Source organism: Lepisosteus platostomus, chromosome 4 (assembly GCF_059453375.1).
Source record: "Lepisosteus platostomus isolate fLepPlt1 chromosome 4, fLepPlt1.hap1, whole genome shotgun sequence".
Lineage (NCBI taxonomy): Eukaryota > Metazoa > Chordata > Actinopteri > Semionotiformes > Lepisosteidae > Lepisosteus > Lepisosteus platostomus.
Window position 1 is genome coordinate 15,987,667 of NC_142614.1, and position 15,767 is coordinate 16,003,433.

At 39.8% G+C, this 15,767-nt stretch overlaps 1 protein-coding gene across 1 annotated transcript in view; it reads right to left on the minus strand.

Moving 5' to 3' along the window:
• Positions 1-11,077, minus strand: part of lifra (LIF receptor subunit alpha a) — a 41,114-nt gene extending 30,037 nt beyond the window's left edge. Inside the window, exon 1 of the mRNA XM_088628723.1 lies at positions 10,792-11,077. The gene's annotated coding sequence lies outside the window, so the exon portion shown is untranslated. The remainder of the gene's footprint in view (positions 1-10,791) is intronic.
• Between the last annotated feature and the right edge of the window lie 4,690 nt (positions 11,078-15,767).

The following is a 15,767-nucleotide window of genomic DNA, read 5'->3' on the forward strand; positions in this document are numbered from 1 at the left end:
GAGGAATTAAATCTCCAGAAATGTACATGTCACTTTGAAACATAGACTATGAGCCCACAGGTGTTTTTTTCAGCCAGGTGATCATTTGAGGGACATCTTTTGGACACAAGTCAATCTATCCACCCCTCGCTCCAAATCAGGTGACGCCCCAAGTCAAGCTTCTCACATCCTGTGGGTTCCCAGCAACAGGGCATCTGATAATGTATCCAAGGGAAAACTGCCATCTTGGCCTGAAACGAAGCTTAAGACATCCCCCTGTTCAAGTTCCCCTCCGTAAAAGAAATATAAACTTGGAAAAAAGCAGCTTGGAGACCAGATTAAAGCTTTAATTGTTATGAGGATCCTGAGGTAAATGGGCTAATGGCAAGAGACACTCTGGAAAAACATTCACAAGCTGCCAAAAAAAAAGGGCTCGCTACCTTCAGCTCTCAATACACATACTGTACTGTTCCCATTCTAAGCACGAGAGGGAACGGTTACAGGAACCACTGGTCTCACATCTTCCCGTTACTTCATTCATCTGTTTTTGTTGTGTGTGGATTTGGCCTGAAACGATTTCATATTATTACAACCTTCTAAAATAGTTTACTCTTGGCTGGAACGCAAACAGCATAAGTTGGAAGCAAACCAATGACCACGCAGCTCCCAAGTCCAAGCTGAGGGTTCCACATTGCCTGAAGGTCAGTTAAGCACAAATTACGATGGAGGTCAATACCCCAGGAAGCCTTACTGAGCAACAGTTTTCCATCCATTTTCCAAACACTCAATTAACTGATATAATTACGAGCTCCAAACCATACTGCATGTATAAGTTTGACAATTTACCCACCTTCCCTCAGTTTCTATTTTTTTCCAACTAATTAAAAAAAACTCTGGGTTCAGATGAAAGCTAGAAACGCTGCAATCCAGCAATTGCATCATCTCACCACAATAACGGGGGTACTTCCTATGAAGAAATGGACTCCCAGAACTCACAGCAGAGGTCCAGATGAGCCCAACGATCAGAAACTCAAAAGACACATGGTCAAGTAACATGAATTAATATACAGTAACTGCACATAGACTATCAGTAATCAAGTCTTCCAGTAAGGTGAATTTAAAGACCATAAAAATGGTTACAAACGAGAGGACATTTAGTCCACCCTGCTGTTTCTTCAAAGAAGCCAGGGTAACAGCTTCAACAAAATGGCATTAATTGAACACTAAATAATTTGCCTATGATGGGAAGTAATTCCTATTATTACAAATGTTATTTGACAAACTTTGCAGCGGAATTATAATGATTTCAACCGCTTCCCTGGCACCATCACTGCAGAGCAAAAGGATCCTGCATCTATGATGTTGGACACTTGGAGAGCATTCCTCAAAGGGTATCATTTGTGCTTCTGATGATAACTTCCAAGTTCAAGTCCTAAAGCACAGCTCACACCCTGTCTTTGGAGACCAAAACTCTTGACCACAGCCACACTGTTTTCCAATGTATGTCGAAGATGTGGCTTGCTGTGTACGCTACACACAGCACAGAGAAACAAGATTATAGACAGTCCATTGAACATGCCATTCAGGTCTTTTTCATTTTTTTTTAAAACACAGCACAGGCTGTAACAGTAAAGTATATATTTAAAGGATCATAAAAGCATTTCAATGGGCTTAAACATAGTTACTAGTATTCTATTAATACAAGACAGTGACTTGTTTTTTGCAGTTTAAGTGTTTTTAAATGTGTTCTATAGTGTAATCAGGGTAGCCTTGGGCACCTGTATATTGGGTGGCTATCTGCATTCATTCTTGGACCTTGACAATCTGTTACAGATGATCAAAAAGCAAAAGCAAAAACAAAACATGAAACAATACACCAATCACAGATAAAAGCCTACTGCAGCAATGGAGACCTTCTCTGTTCATTCTTCACAACTTAAAAAAACAATGTTCTGTCCTGCAGCTTAATACAGTCCAGAAGACGAATGGACTTTGAGTAAAACCAATTTCACAATGAGAAACAGCAGGCCGCTTGTAACACATGTAGTTGTGGGTAGACAGTACAAACTGCACAGTCACATTGTGGGTACTTTGTCATGAAGGTTGCTGAAGACGTTATCACAGTGCAAGCTTAGAGCTACTAACTCTACAGACAATATAGCCTGCGCTTATGTGTGACTATGTTTCTAATTAGTAGTCAGATTTATATAACCCATCAGTGAACAGATATGAAGGTAAAACATGTTTATGTAATTAAAAGTTACTCTAACAAAGTCTCCAGGTAACAAATGGTTTCTAATATGGAAAAGAAGTGTGAACATTATTTGCAAAAGCTGAAAACAATCTGTTCTACTCAAGCTCTTTGTTATTACCTGTGTGTGAAGACAACTGCTTTAGCCTCAGGCTTCAAAACCAAATCATGAGAACATTTAAGACAATGACAAAACCACCAGGGAATCTTTGGTGATGCCAATGCCAGATAGAACACCCTGTAGTTTAATAGTATGTGTATAGTGTAAGAGTGTATAGTGAACAGGACATGAAAATAATAAAGGACACTGCGTCTTATCCTATTATACAGCTTTGGAAACTCTGGGCACCTCAGGTTTCCTCTGCTGTAGCCATAACGGAAGTTCTTGTCCGTCTACCCACATTCATTATTTGTTTTAAAAAAAAGAGCATTTCTGATTAACATCTGCATGATTTTACTCCTTTGTCCTCTGCCTGTCACTGTGGAAAGATCAGCTCTCATAGGAAAAACAATGGGAGTTTATTTTCCTTAAAATGTAATGTTTGCTTTTAAACGGCAAATTATAGGGTGCTCTGCTGTTTGCCACATGTGGTTTTAATCTATTTTGGTCAAGTAAAGAAAAAGAGTTTCTTTTACAATGAGTTCAGATGTTGTCTGGTTGTTGGAGCTAAATATGAAGTCACTCATCCTAGTCTTAATATTAAGTTAATTTCCTTTTTACAAAGCAAGACACAAAAAAGACTTGCTAATTTAGAATTAGTGGGGATAAGGCAAACGAATAAGACAACATAAGAAAAGGTGTCTCTGAATGTTTATAAAGAAATTTATAGAAAAGACAGGCTCAACACCTGGTTGATGGTTAAACCACCTACAGCTGCATGTAGACTGAGGAGTTAAGGAGTGGCTGCATAGGTGGAGGAGAGATACAGAAAGTTAAATGCAAGCAAGACAAGGGGATTTATATGGTATTTATAGGTTTTGGGGAAGAGATAACATGGTGAATGTTGAGTTAAAGCAGCAGATGTGAACCCTCATTTGCCAAAGCTTTCATTTAAAACTCCATTGAGACGGCTGTAAGTCACAGACATCTGTATGTGCATAAGACTCAGAAAATGTTTTAAACACAATTGTATGACACATTCTGGCAAGCAATAACAGAACATATGTCCAAAGCTTTTACAAAAGTTTCGTTTGCCAGTTTGTGTCACATTGCCAATGGAATGTTTTACCTCTTGTTGACAAAATTAAATCACAGTACATTCCTGCTTCTCTTAGAAAAATGACCCTCTAAAAGCAAGCACATGGGAAAATTATTTCCCGTAAAGCATCCAAAACCCCTGATCAATATTAGGCGTCTTCATTTAATCTCTGACTAACCCATCAATAAGAGTTGCATCATGCAATTATAGTCAGTGGATTACCAGAAAATTGTTTTTATGGTTTAAAAAGAAAAAAAAAAAACTCAGTTCTGCCAATAAGTACTGTAGATGATTTTTCTAAAAGGCACTTACGCAGCATTAATTTGGAGAAGCACAATAATGGGCTTTGACTTTTCGGGGCTTCTACATTTTCAATCTAGTAAATAAACTACAATATAACTGGAAATACACCTGAATTTCAAAGAACTTTATAAAGTTTTCCAAGTATTTGGTTCTGATATAAATGTGTCTCTATCGCTGATCTGCCCAATTTAGAACTTTTCTTACTGTTACTGTTTTGGAAAACTACAGCCTTAATCACATTTACTTTGCCTTGTAAGGTTTTACTCTGTATGGTACTTGGCAAAGAGGCAAAGTGTAAGATATCCCTCATTTGGGCCTTCTGCTTTCTTGATAGTGAGCCTTAAACAGAATCGCTGTTGTTTTTACTGCGTAGACAGACATTTCTGGGAACCACACACAAGATGCTGAAGGCATGTTGGTATAATAATACGCTTAAATTACAGCTGGCTTACTCCAAACGAAAAGACCAACGCCCAGATGGTGTAACGTTTTTATTTTTTACAATAGTCATTCACTTCTACTGCTGGGAAAACCTTGCAAATACTGCAGCTGATGTTCTGGATCATATTTGGAGAACCAGGCTATTTACTGTAATTCAACCCCAGCAGTCATGTCTGTTTGCATCTTAGGCTATTCAAAACGACTGGCAGTATTTTACACCCTGTCCACATTTTTGTAAATAAACCAGTTTAATTGAAATTAATTCTCAAGTCATCCCAGCAATGACAGCTCAGTTAGAATAGTGTATTTCATTTCTTTGGAGGTGCAGTGGTTAGCACCACTGCCTTGCAGCACTAAGGCCCTGGGTTCAATTCCTGGGGTGCTCTGTGTTTGTATGTCCTCCCCATATTGTTCTGGGTTCCTTCTGGGTTCTCTGGTTGCCTCCCACAGTGCAAAATACTTTTGGTAGGTTAACTGGCTTCTAGGAAAACTGGCCCTGGTGTGAGTGTGTGCGTGTCTCTGTGTGGCCTTGTCCCCTCCTTACAGCTGTTGCTAGCCAGGGTAAGCTCTGGGGTCCCCATGATAAAGCTGTTAGAATATAGATGGATTGAAGAACTGTGGGTTAAAAACATGGGGGTATGAACTGAGACACTGAAAGACACACCCTCTGATGCACCTCCACTTCATACTGAGGTTAGGATAACCCTGAGGATAAATACAAGAAGAGAGATTCAAGCACAGCACTGCTCTAGCCTTCACTTCTCAGTCTAACCCAGCCTGGTCCCAGGGACACAGGAAATGTAAAAAGAGTATATGTCATGTTCACTGTGGCTGTTTGGTGGAGCACAGTGTTCTCCCAAAACTTATTTTTCTTCCCCAAATGCTTTGATTCCCAGACCAGATCATGTTAGTTGAAAGCTTGAAGGACTTGGATTTCGATATCTGCTTTTCACTTGAACCATATGGAAAAAGTCAGAGGCAGGCATGGAAAACTGCCATGAGAAAACCATGGAAGACAATAACATAGAAGATACTCAAAATGTAGCTGAGGGGGCCTGGGAACACTAATCATTTTATGCTACAGTGATAATTAAAGTGCACAATTCACTGCTCTGCACTATAAATATCATGGTAATCTGATACATTGCATTAATTCAGTACAAGCAAATATTACATAGGCTTTGAGGAGAAAAACACAGGACATAATATCACCATAAATCGTTTAGGATTCTCGTACTGCAAAGAGCATCATTTTTAAAACTAAGTCACCAGAAATCGAACAGCAAGCTATATGGACAAGGAAACTCAGCTGCAGCCAGTAAAACCTTGTGATGTGAGATTTATTTAACAAAACTAAGGTACTTCATAAGATTGTCAGCAATCAGGCTGTTACACAGAGACAGATTCCTTAGACTTCTTTACCTCACTGTGTTCCTATCACTCAATTTTTCATTTCCTATGCAGAAATGATGTAGAATCCTCTGCTGCAAATTTAGCCACTTTGTGTTAAGATAACATTTATTTCTAATCTGTACTTTGCAGTATGACAAAGGAACCTTTCAGCTATGTGGATGTGCAAGACAGGAACAAATAACGTTAATGATAAGAAACACCAGACAATGAATCGATTCAATGTGTTTGGCAACTAACATGGATTAGCTGATGTATTAGTCTTTATACTGACTGCTCATATCTAGTTTTTACTGAGTTGTTGTTGTCACATTTCTTAAAAATCAATCAATATGAATCAGATCAATATGAATTAAAATATGAATTAAAAACTGCTACACGACATTGTTCTCTTCTCACCCAAACGTAGCTGTATTAATAACAGTAAAAGCTGCTATCATAGCAGAAGTTTCAATGCTCATAACATACAAAATTATTCCTGATGGCATCTAAGAGGCCCAAGACTGCTACACAAAAGTGTACGTCAATCAATCCCACTTATAGGAAATCAAATTAAATCTCTAACCTATCAAAATCATTCACAACTCCTATCTCTGTTTAAAGAATTGGTATAAAGTGCTCAAATGTTCATACCAAATGATGATGAAATGATGGCGTTTTTGGCCCACATGTATGATCTTTGCTTACACTGACATTGATACGTCGAGAGTGGGTCATTTTCAAAACCAAAATAACAAAAAAATAAATAAGCCAGGAGACTCCCAATGGGGAAACTGAAAATGAGATACAATCTTTGCTCTCAGTCCCATAGACTTCAACAGTCATATCCCAATTTCTGGCCAGCAGTGTCCTGTAGCAAAATATCCTTCCCCACCCCCTTCCCCAAAGGTTGGCTTACTTAATGCAGAGGACTCCTATCGGCAAATCCACAAAATGGAACTTGAGCTCCAGGACACACTCAGTCCTGTCCTTCAGTTGCTATGGCAGTGGTTGTGTTGTAAGTACAGGTTCAGTATCTCACAGCCCAAAGGGAGAAAAGAGCCCCGCTACACAACACACAAAAAACAACAGACTTCCAGCATTACAGAGTCAGCTCATCCTCCCACCTTTACACTGTCACTGTTTTTGCCCAAGTAAAAAAGGCAGTACTGTACATTATTTTTAAAAAATCACTCTACTCTTTTATTATTTGATGAGAAGAACGAGGAGAATTGAATGTGATTGTTTTTATTCATGCTGGCACTGGCAGCACTGGGAATTATACAGATGTGCCACTGGCGTTTCAAGGCACATCACAGGCAGCAGAGCAGCTCACTTCTGATCTTAAGGTTTGCATTCAACTGCTTTCAGAATAAAGGACATTTTTTCCTGATATAACTGTCTGTGATGGGCATCATGGATTAGTTTAGATCAGAGAAGCTCAACAATGGCACTTACATTCTAGGGCAATAAGCCTTCCAAAAACGGTCAGACTGATACTTAACTGCATAACAAACACAGATGCAGAAGATCACTTTATGAAGGATTTTTATATAATCAGCATAAACTCATTGCTTCAAGTGAAAACAGGCCAAACAGCACAATTTTGACTGGAAAGCAGTGGTGTTTTTTTTTTCTGGTGTGTTCACAGCATCTCCTCTGTTGTCCACCACTGGTTTGATTCTTACAAAAAGCTGCACACCTCATTCCTATCATTTGTAAAGCAACCACGCAGTCAATACTACCGTTTTTAAATTACAAATTTAAATCAGCTAGAATTTAAGGGCTACAGGTTAGTGTTTTTTCTTGCTTAGACATTACATCATATATTATCTGTAGTGGACAGACAGGCACCAGATGGCTTCAGGCTTAGAGGCATAATCCTCGGTGAGGCTAGGTGACTGTGCCTTTGAACCCCCTATCTTGTTTTCCCCTTGTTTTTAGCTAACAAGCACCATTCAGGAGCCCCCTGTTGGCACCAACCTACCACAGCAAGCTAATTCATGAGTTATTGACTGCACCAAAAAAAAGACCACAAAAGAAAACATCAGTCGAGACCAAACAAAACAGAGAAATGCACCAATTAGGCCTACTCCTCAAACCAAGAAGAAAATATGTATACAAAAAAACTTTCAAATCAACAAAAGAAAGCATTGCGCTTCTGGGAAGTCCACCTACACAATTTGCAAGTGCTACATGAGTGGATTTGCATGATATGTGTGGAATGGGTATCTATAAGCAATGAGAGAGCTATATTCCTAATGCTACTAAGGAAATATAAGCATAAAACTCAACCCCTTACTTGCCCACTTCAACATCACAGATTTATCCCCAGGAACTGTATTCTGAAGGGATGTCGTCCTATCCCTCCAGAAGCACAGGAAAGATCTCAAATGTTTTCTGCACAGTAGCCCCAAGAAGTACTTCAAACATTCACAAGACTTTACATCTTGAAGCAGAAGAACTCAGAGTCTTCAACTGTAAAATCCTGCAAATACCTTAAGCATGCTTTAAATTTGCAGAATTCCCAATATAAGACATAAATCGAAAATGTAAAGTGGCAATCATATTTCACAACAGAACGGAGGAATACTGATTCTGGGAAACTCATTGTAGACACCGAGTTTACCACAGAACCTGGTTTAAAAGCACAAAGCAAAATGAAAAACCATGAGTAACAGTTAATAGGCACCATCTTAGCGTACCAGGCCAGGGGCATACCATGTCACTCCTCGTTCGTCTATAGCAGGAACTGCCAGCATTGATCCAGACCACAAAAGTCACAGACCCTTACAATGTTCTCGCTGCAAGTCAGATACTATGACAGACACTACTACCTCCACAGCAGGAGCTTTGCTCAATGAAGTCACTTTAAAGCAGTGTTGCCACTTGTCCAGACTTCATGCAGGCAGCCCAGTTTTTTACCTTTGTGTCAGGGACAAATGCTGCAGACCTGATGTCTGTGAATCGAGAAGGGCTCTTACTCCCACATCCTGCCACAATTTGTGTTCAGGAATTCACTGTGGGAAAAGGTGGACACGCTATGTTGAAGCCAATTGGAAGCAAAAGGCAAACATTTCAACATTCCATAAGCTTTAAGATATGTATCAGAACATTTTGGGGTTTCACAAAAGGAGGCTGCGATATGCTAAACTGGCGAAAGGCTTGGAGCTGCTACAAGCAGCTGTAGGAGTTGATGATCTTAAGGGGACCCTGTGAACCCTACAGGACCATGGCTGCTCTAGCCCAGAGCAGGATGCCCTTCACCCAAGCGTAAAAGGCACAGTGAACACTCCATACTGTCAAGGTACCTTCTGGCTTTCATTCCAGATAGTTTGCTAACAAGAACATCTGACATGTATCTATCAACTAATATAAAGCTGTTAATTAATTTTCAGTGCTGAAACCAAAACAGTTACAAAAATTTAAAGTCGACCTCTAGGCTGTAACAGTGATGTTACACGATTTCAGACAGGAGCGAGGATGGGCCAGGTCAGGACCGGGGTGGGTGACCTCCAGTGAAAACCGGACTGCTGCTGTATGTGGTGTGGTGTTGGTGAACCTGTAGGAGTGTCTCTCCCCACCTCCAAACCATTACGCCAGTAAACTCAGAGATAATCTGCTGTAGTTGTCTGGTGTTAACCCCAGTTTCCAGGATAACCTCAACAGGTGATGCACAATCTGGCTTCTCTCGAGCTCCCCCTTAACTCAGCTGGTGAAGAAACCTCCCACGTCTCCACCTGATCTGTGCAGTGGTGGAGCTGCTGGATGAAAGGGGTCCCCTTGTCTAACAAAATAATGTGCCTTTTAATCCTGTGGCATAAAAAGAGCTACTGTAGATGAATACAGGGAATTAAGAACTGAAAGCCAGCTGTTTTTGAACTAACCTCATGCATGTATGTTGACAATGCACACCAAAAAGGATAAATCAGACTACAGTAAATACAGGTCCAGCAATAATGACCATGTAAACTGCAACCTTGGGATATACAGTCCCATTGTCACAACAGATGAATTTACAAGACAACACACACAAAAAAACAGAAATTAGGGCTGTCCTGTTTTATCCCTGAAAATGAACGTAAATAATGAAATTGGATATATCCAAATAAATCACTTCCATAACAAACAATAAGGTACTTATTAATCACCCCCAACCACTTTTCTTGACTTAACACTCCTGTCCTCTTTTTTATATTACTATTCAGGATTTGATTAATGCAAGTGCTGTTCTAAAACTTTAATGAAACTTTGTTTACAAGTGGTGAAAAGTTTCTTAGCGAAAAAACTTTTAGAACCTACTCTTGCTCAGCTATGAATCTGAATTCATAGCTGAGCAAGACTATCTCCTGAGCAACCCAGGATGGCAAGACTGAACAAAGGATTTGAACAGCATCCAGTATCGAACGTTAACCCACTTTAACTACAAACTAGCCGATTATCGAACGATACCGAGAGAAAGACGAGATTCGAAGAAGCAGTCATCCCTCCTAATATTTCGGATATCCAAGACATTTGTTAAACTACGGCGAAGCCTAAGTTACAGTAAGTCACATGTGCATTAATAAAGGGATAACTGGAGAGAATCTGAAAAAAACAATGTATATACTATGTAGTCACTTCTATAGAACGCTTTCCGTTCATTATCATACTTCAGTTACGGCAATATCTAATGTAATTGGACAAAACAAAATCCTATAAGAGTAGGTTCTCTATCAAAATCCAGAAAATAAGCAAACAGTACTTTATTTTAAGCCAGTATTAATACGCTTTCAATCATTTGAAAATAATAAAAAAGGAACTGACATTCAGGAAGTGATTTTCGATACTGACCACATTATGTATCTATTTCTAGTTGAGCGTCCATTGAAAGAGAAACAGCTAGCCAGTACCAGCAGCATGTTGACAGCAATTTCTAACCCCTCGGGTATTCCTGTTACATTTCGACCAGCTATCCCTTCATTTTCTGGGTGCCTTGTGTCGTGCTATGGTGTTACTCAGCATTAATATTAATTATTACTGCATTTCAGTCAGCTGTAGAACACAAGATAAGACTGGAAGAAGGAACAGTACGAACCCAGAATAACTCCATGTATCCACAGCTACCGAAGGAAATCCCTGTGATTAGTTTCCAACCTTTTTGATTCCTCGGTCTCCCTTAGCAGTACGGTAGGTTTTCCACCACTCTACACAAGACCATCGTACGCAAATCTGCGATATTGTACTTACGGTCACGTTCCTCTAACGTGTGGGCACTGGAAAACGCAGTCTTGCTTGTTGTGGAGGCTATTTAATTTGACTGGTTTCGGCCGATGGAAGACATGAATATTACAGGCGACTTGAGTCCTCCGTGTGTCGAGCTGTAACGTGGGATAGACATGTGGGTATCACACGTGAAAAAAATAAACAGATTTTTTAAAAAAGAACTATGAAAAGTGACAGAAAAGCAGACTGTTCCTCAGCGGATTGTAAGTCCTGGGAGAATTGGCAGCGGGGGCGTGTGTGTGGGATACGGCCTGGGATACGTCACCGGAAACACGGTTTTCCAATGAATGATTCAAAAGACGAGAAGACTGGAGCGGATCTGTTAGTGCTATTCGCATACTTATGGGGACGCTTAAACACTCCGTTTTCCCTTATTTATTCGTTCATCCATTCCCCTTAGAATATCAGATTTTTATCATTCCAGTTTTTCATCATCCATGTTCTAGGAAGTTGGTTGTAATGATTAGGGACAGGCGGTCACACACTAAGAGCTTCCCAAGAAAAATAGCAGGTCAGGATGAATGATTTGCGCAGGCCAGAAGAGTGTTATATAAATGTAGCTCTTAAGAATGGAGGGAAACTGTTGATGAATTAAATAATAAAATGTTTTAAAAATTAAAAATGATTTTTATTGTATCCTTTAAGGGACAATTGAGGCTTCAGCCCCTCTAAAATGTGGAGTGCAACATGTGAATCATTACACCTCCTATGAAATATGTAGGGTATCTCTCACTTGTTGTTTGACCCTAGGGCAATTGTATTGCTGTTCGTGTTTTAGCAGTCTTTCAACGTTTTTATCTTGGCAGGAAGAGCTGTGTCTACCTCAACAGCAGCTGCTGCGCACTAGACTACGAATGTACCAGTCCCATGAATAGAGTGCAAATACATTGAGTAGCTTGCTCTGTGGATAACAATGGGCCATACTTAACCAGTAAAAAGGCCAAACGTTGTCTCCTACAGAGTTATAATTTTCTTGCACGGGGTATTATGTATGCCCAAAAGGTTTACTTGCCTCCCTGTGTCCTAAAGGAGGCCGAAAGTGTTTTATAACTGTTATTCCAGAAAACTAGTTAAAACAAAATACAATCATCCTTCAAATATGTTTCTTTCACAACTGCTTTGTATGAACTCAAGCCCTGTTCTCGGGTCATTCAGAGGTTATAATTTCAATGAAATCATATACCGTATGAGCCCAGGTTTTACTTGAAAAGGTCAGGCATTGTTTATAGTTGGGAAAAAATATATTTTGTTTGAAGTACCATTCTGTGCCAAGCAAGATAGAAAAAAAAAGACATTTGTACATCTTTGTGTTTTGCAATCTATAGGATTACCTCACTTTCAACAGGATGACTTACACCAGATCTCTCCCCTGTCTCATCTGTGGTATTGTAATTAACTAACTACTACTACCACATAAGAAAGCTCACAAATGGAAGGAGGCCATTAGGCCCATCTAGCCTGTTTGGTAGATAGTAGATAATTGATCTTTCCAGTTGTTTCTGGAAAGAAGCCAGAGTGTCAGCTTCAGCATTGTGGTTAGGTAACTTGTTCCACACTCCCAAAACACTTTTGGTAAAGAAGGTCCTCCTGTTCTCGGTTTAAAATATCCACTGCTCTAATTTCCACTTCTGGTATGAGTTTCACTTCTAATTCTGAACAGCTCCGTTGTGTTGACTTTAATGTCTTTGAGGATCTTGAATACTTGAATCAGGTCCTGTAGATTTCTCTGTTGAAGACTAAAAAGGTTCAGAGAAGACTACCAGAGAATTTAAGTATTCAAAATCCTCAAAGGCATTGATAATACCCAGCATATCTTACACAGAAAGCAACTACTGAACTGTAAACATTTGGCAGTGGCAAATATGTAAGTAATTCAAAGGTCTTGGCAGTAATTCAAGTACACAAATATTGCAACATGTTAAATATTTTGTTTACTTTATTTCCAATACAAAATGTCCCTACAAAACAAATCCACCAATTGCTCTATACAATGAGCAATCAAAATTTCACAGAGTGCCTAATAATTATGAATGTATAAAAAACATGTTTTGCTTAATGTGCTTTGATTAATATGTATTCCTGACTAGTAATTTACCCTGTGATCTATTGTGGTAATCCGTCAGTTAATAAATTGTTTTTAGAGGTGTGCCTTGTTGTAATTTGGAATTCGGAAAGTTGTTCTGTAACATTCAGATGGTTTGGGGGGACACCCAAAGGGCTCTTCCTTGGCATCATGTGACTCCAGGGAAGGAGTGTGGAGCACCCCACATAAAACACCTAATGTCTGTTCCCCCTGACAGGTAAACTGTCCTGACATGACAGTGAATCTCCTGCTGCTTCTAAAAAAAATTATGGACAAATTTTACCGTTCTGCTACTCAAGTGGCAGTGTGGTGGCTCTGTGGCTAAGGAGCTGTGGCTAAAAGGTTGCCGGTTTGAATCCCACTGCTGGCAGACAAATCCTACTCTGTTGGGCCCCTGAGCAAAGCCCTTAACCCCAACTGCTCCAGGGGTGCCATATAAATGGCTGGCCCTGCGCTCTGACCCCAAGCTTCTCTCCCTGTCTGTGTGTCTCATGGAGAGCAAGTTGGGGTATGCGGAAAGACAAATTCCTAATACAAGAAATTGGCCAATAAAGTGATCTTAGTCTAAGTTTTCAAAATCAGCAGCGTAGATCAGCACAGTTTGGAAGCAGTGGTTGTTAAGGCTCTGGACTTGTAACTGGAAGGTTGTGGGCTCAAATTGTAGGCAAGGGGCTGCTGCAGCCTTGAGCGAGAGTGATCTGTATTAGTAAAATAGCCAGCCACAAGTCTCTCTGGATAAAAGCATCAGACAATTACTAAATATTAATTTAGTAATAAACCATAAAATCAGTACAACAGATGCTTTCTACCACAAGGGGAATGTTCTGCTCATGCTGTTTGTGTATGAGTTGTTACATGTCATGGGATATTTAGGACAGAAATGTCTTCTAGCCACTGAACAGTCTGATCAGCACTCAGTTCAGTACAGGTCAGACTTTATCTGGTTTAGACAAAGGAACCAGGGAGGTGATGGTACAGAATGTTCTAAGATGGTTTTCACTAGCAGGTCATGTGACTTGCACAAGTTACACAGAACTGAACTAGAGCCATTTTTTCTCAAAGGGTCTGTCTGATAACTGGGCTTCCCACTCACAAGTTGCACAGGCCAAACAAGAATTCCGTCAATGCAGCTTGTGAGTGGGAAGCCCAGTTACCAGACAGACCCTTTGAGAAAAAATGGCTCTAGTTCAGTGATGAAATCACCAGTCAGGAGGTGAACGGTTGATTTAGGAGACTCAGTATATGAGAGACGCCTGTTTGTGTCTCTCTGATGAAGAAACATCTCTGCAACTGGGCACCATCTTTGATAGGCCAGACATCCATGCTTTGGCCATTTTCCTTGAAGGACAGAAACTAAGCAAGTGGGTCTGTGATCATGGCTGTGGAAATACTTATTTCCTTTTTGGATTCTCCAGCAGGCTAGAGAAATTGTTGCATTTTGATGTAGTATTTGGTAGTTAGAAATGTTTCCTCTGGTTTCGTATCGGTTTAGAGAGCAAATTTCTCCTCCAAAAGAAAGGGACCTCTCCCTCATGTCTCTGTGATATACTGTGTTACTTTCACTCAGCATTTTCTAAATTCTCTTGTCATCTGAATGTCTGTGATTATTACAGGATCTGTATGGAATTTGGAATTTGAACACAAACCATGCATAATTCGACACTGTATTTGAAATGAATCAAACAAGGGGCTATAGTGGGGCATGGTAGTGATCTAAAGTTTCTGACCCCAAAATCCTTCCACGCCTGAAGTGTTGCGCCCACCTATTCAGTGATGTTGGAAGTCTTGTTACAGATGCCAATCACACCCCCGACTAGATGTCTCACACTTCCCAGAACTCATAGGCTTTACAGTAAATGTACTCTGGTGTGGCTTGCCATCTAGTGGTCTGATCGGCACATTACAGGTAATTGTGAATGTAACTCCCAGAGCGTGGGAAACTCCCTCCTTCGCGTTAACTACAGTCAAGGTACCCTGTCGTAATATTGCAAAAGTAGGGATTTAGCATAAAGGTCAAAACAGGACCTGCATAACCGTAGCTTTACAACAGAGGGCGCTATAGTTGTATGCTATAAATATTGAATTTTTATATATACCCTATCCATAATACATCAGTGTTACCTGTGGCGTCTCTGTATAGGGTTTTCACTCACAGCACGTTCCAGAATTATTCTTAAGATCTCTGGCACGTGACCACGTGAACAGTGGAGTGAATGATATTGAACTCATTCTTATCTGGTATTTTGTTTAGTTTTTGTTTTTAGTCCATTTGTAGTGGAGTGAATGATATTTAACTAATTCTTACCTGGTATTTTTAGTTTTGTTTTTAGTCCATTTGTAGCCAGCAGAGCCAATACCATTGGATACACGTTAACTAAAACAAAATCGTGGCCACATGTTAACTAACAAAAACACAAAGGATAGCATCTCGTCGGTATACTGCGCAGCGAACGAACGAGATGTTTGTCTGTTTCTCTTTTTTGTTTGTGAATAAACGGGAAAACACAACCTTGGCTCTGGAAGCTTCTCAAAATAAATATTAAGTCTGGTTACTGTTCAAAGAAAACAGTCTCATGTTGTCTTTCCAATGAAGCTACTTTGATTGTGAGCAGCTAAAACTATTTACTGTATATCCCGTCACCAGACCAAAGCAGTGGAATGCAACATTGCTCCCTAGTGAATTATATGCTCGTACGCTATGCGGCGTCAAGTCAATGAGCTAAAACTTATTGGGAAAGAGCTTTACGCAACATACTTTACTGCACATTCATTTCCGGCACTTCAGAATCTTTCCGCTCCTCACATTTTGTTATACAGCTATACAAATAAATATGCAAATAAGATTACAATCAATCAG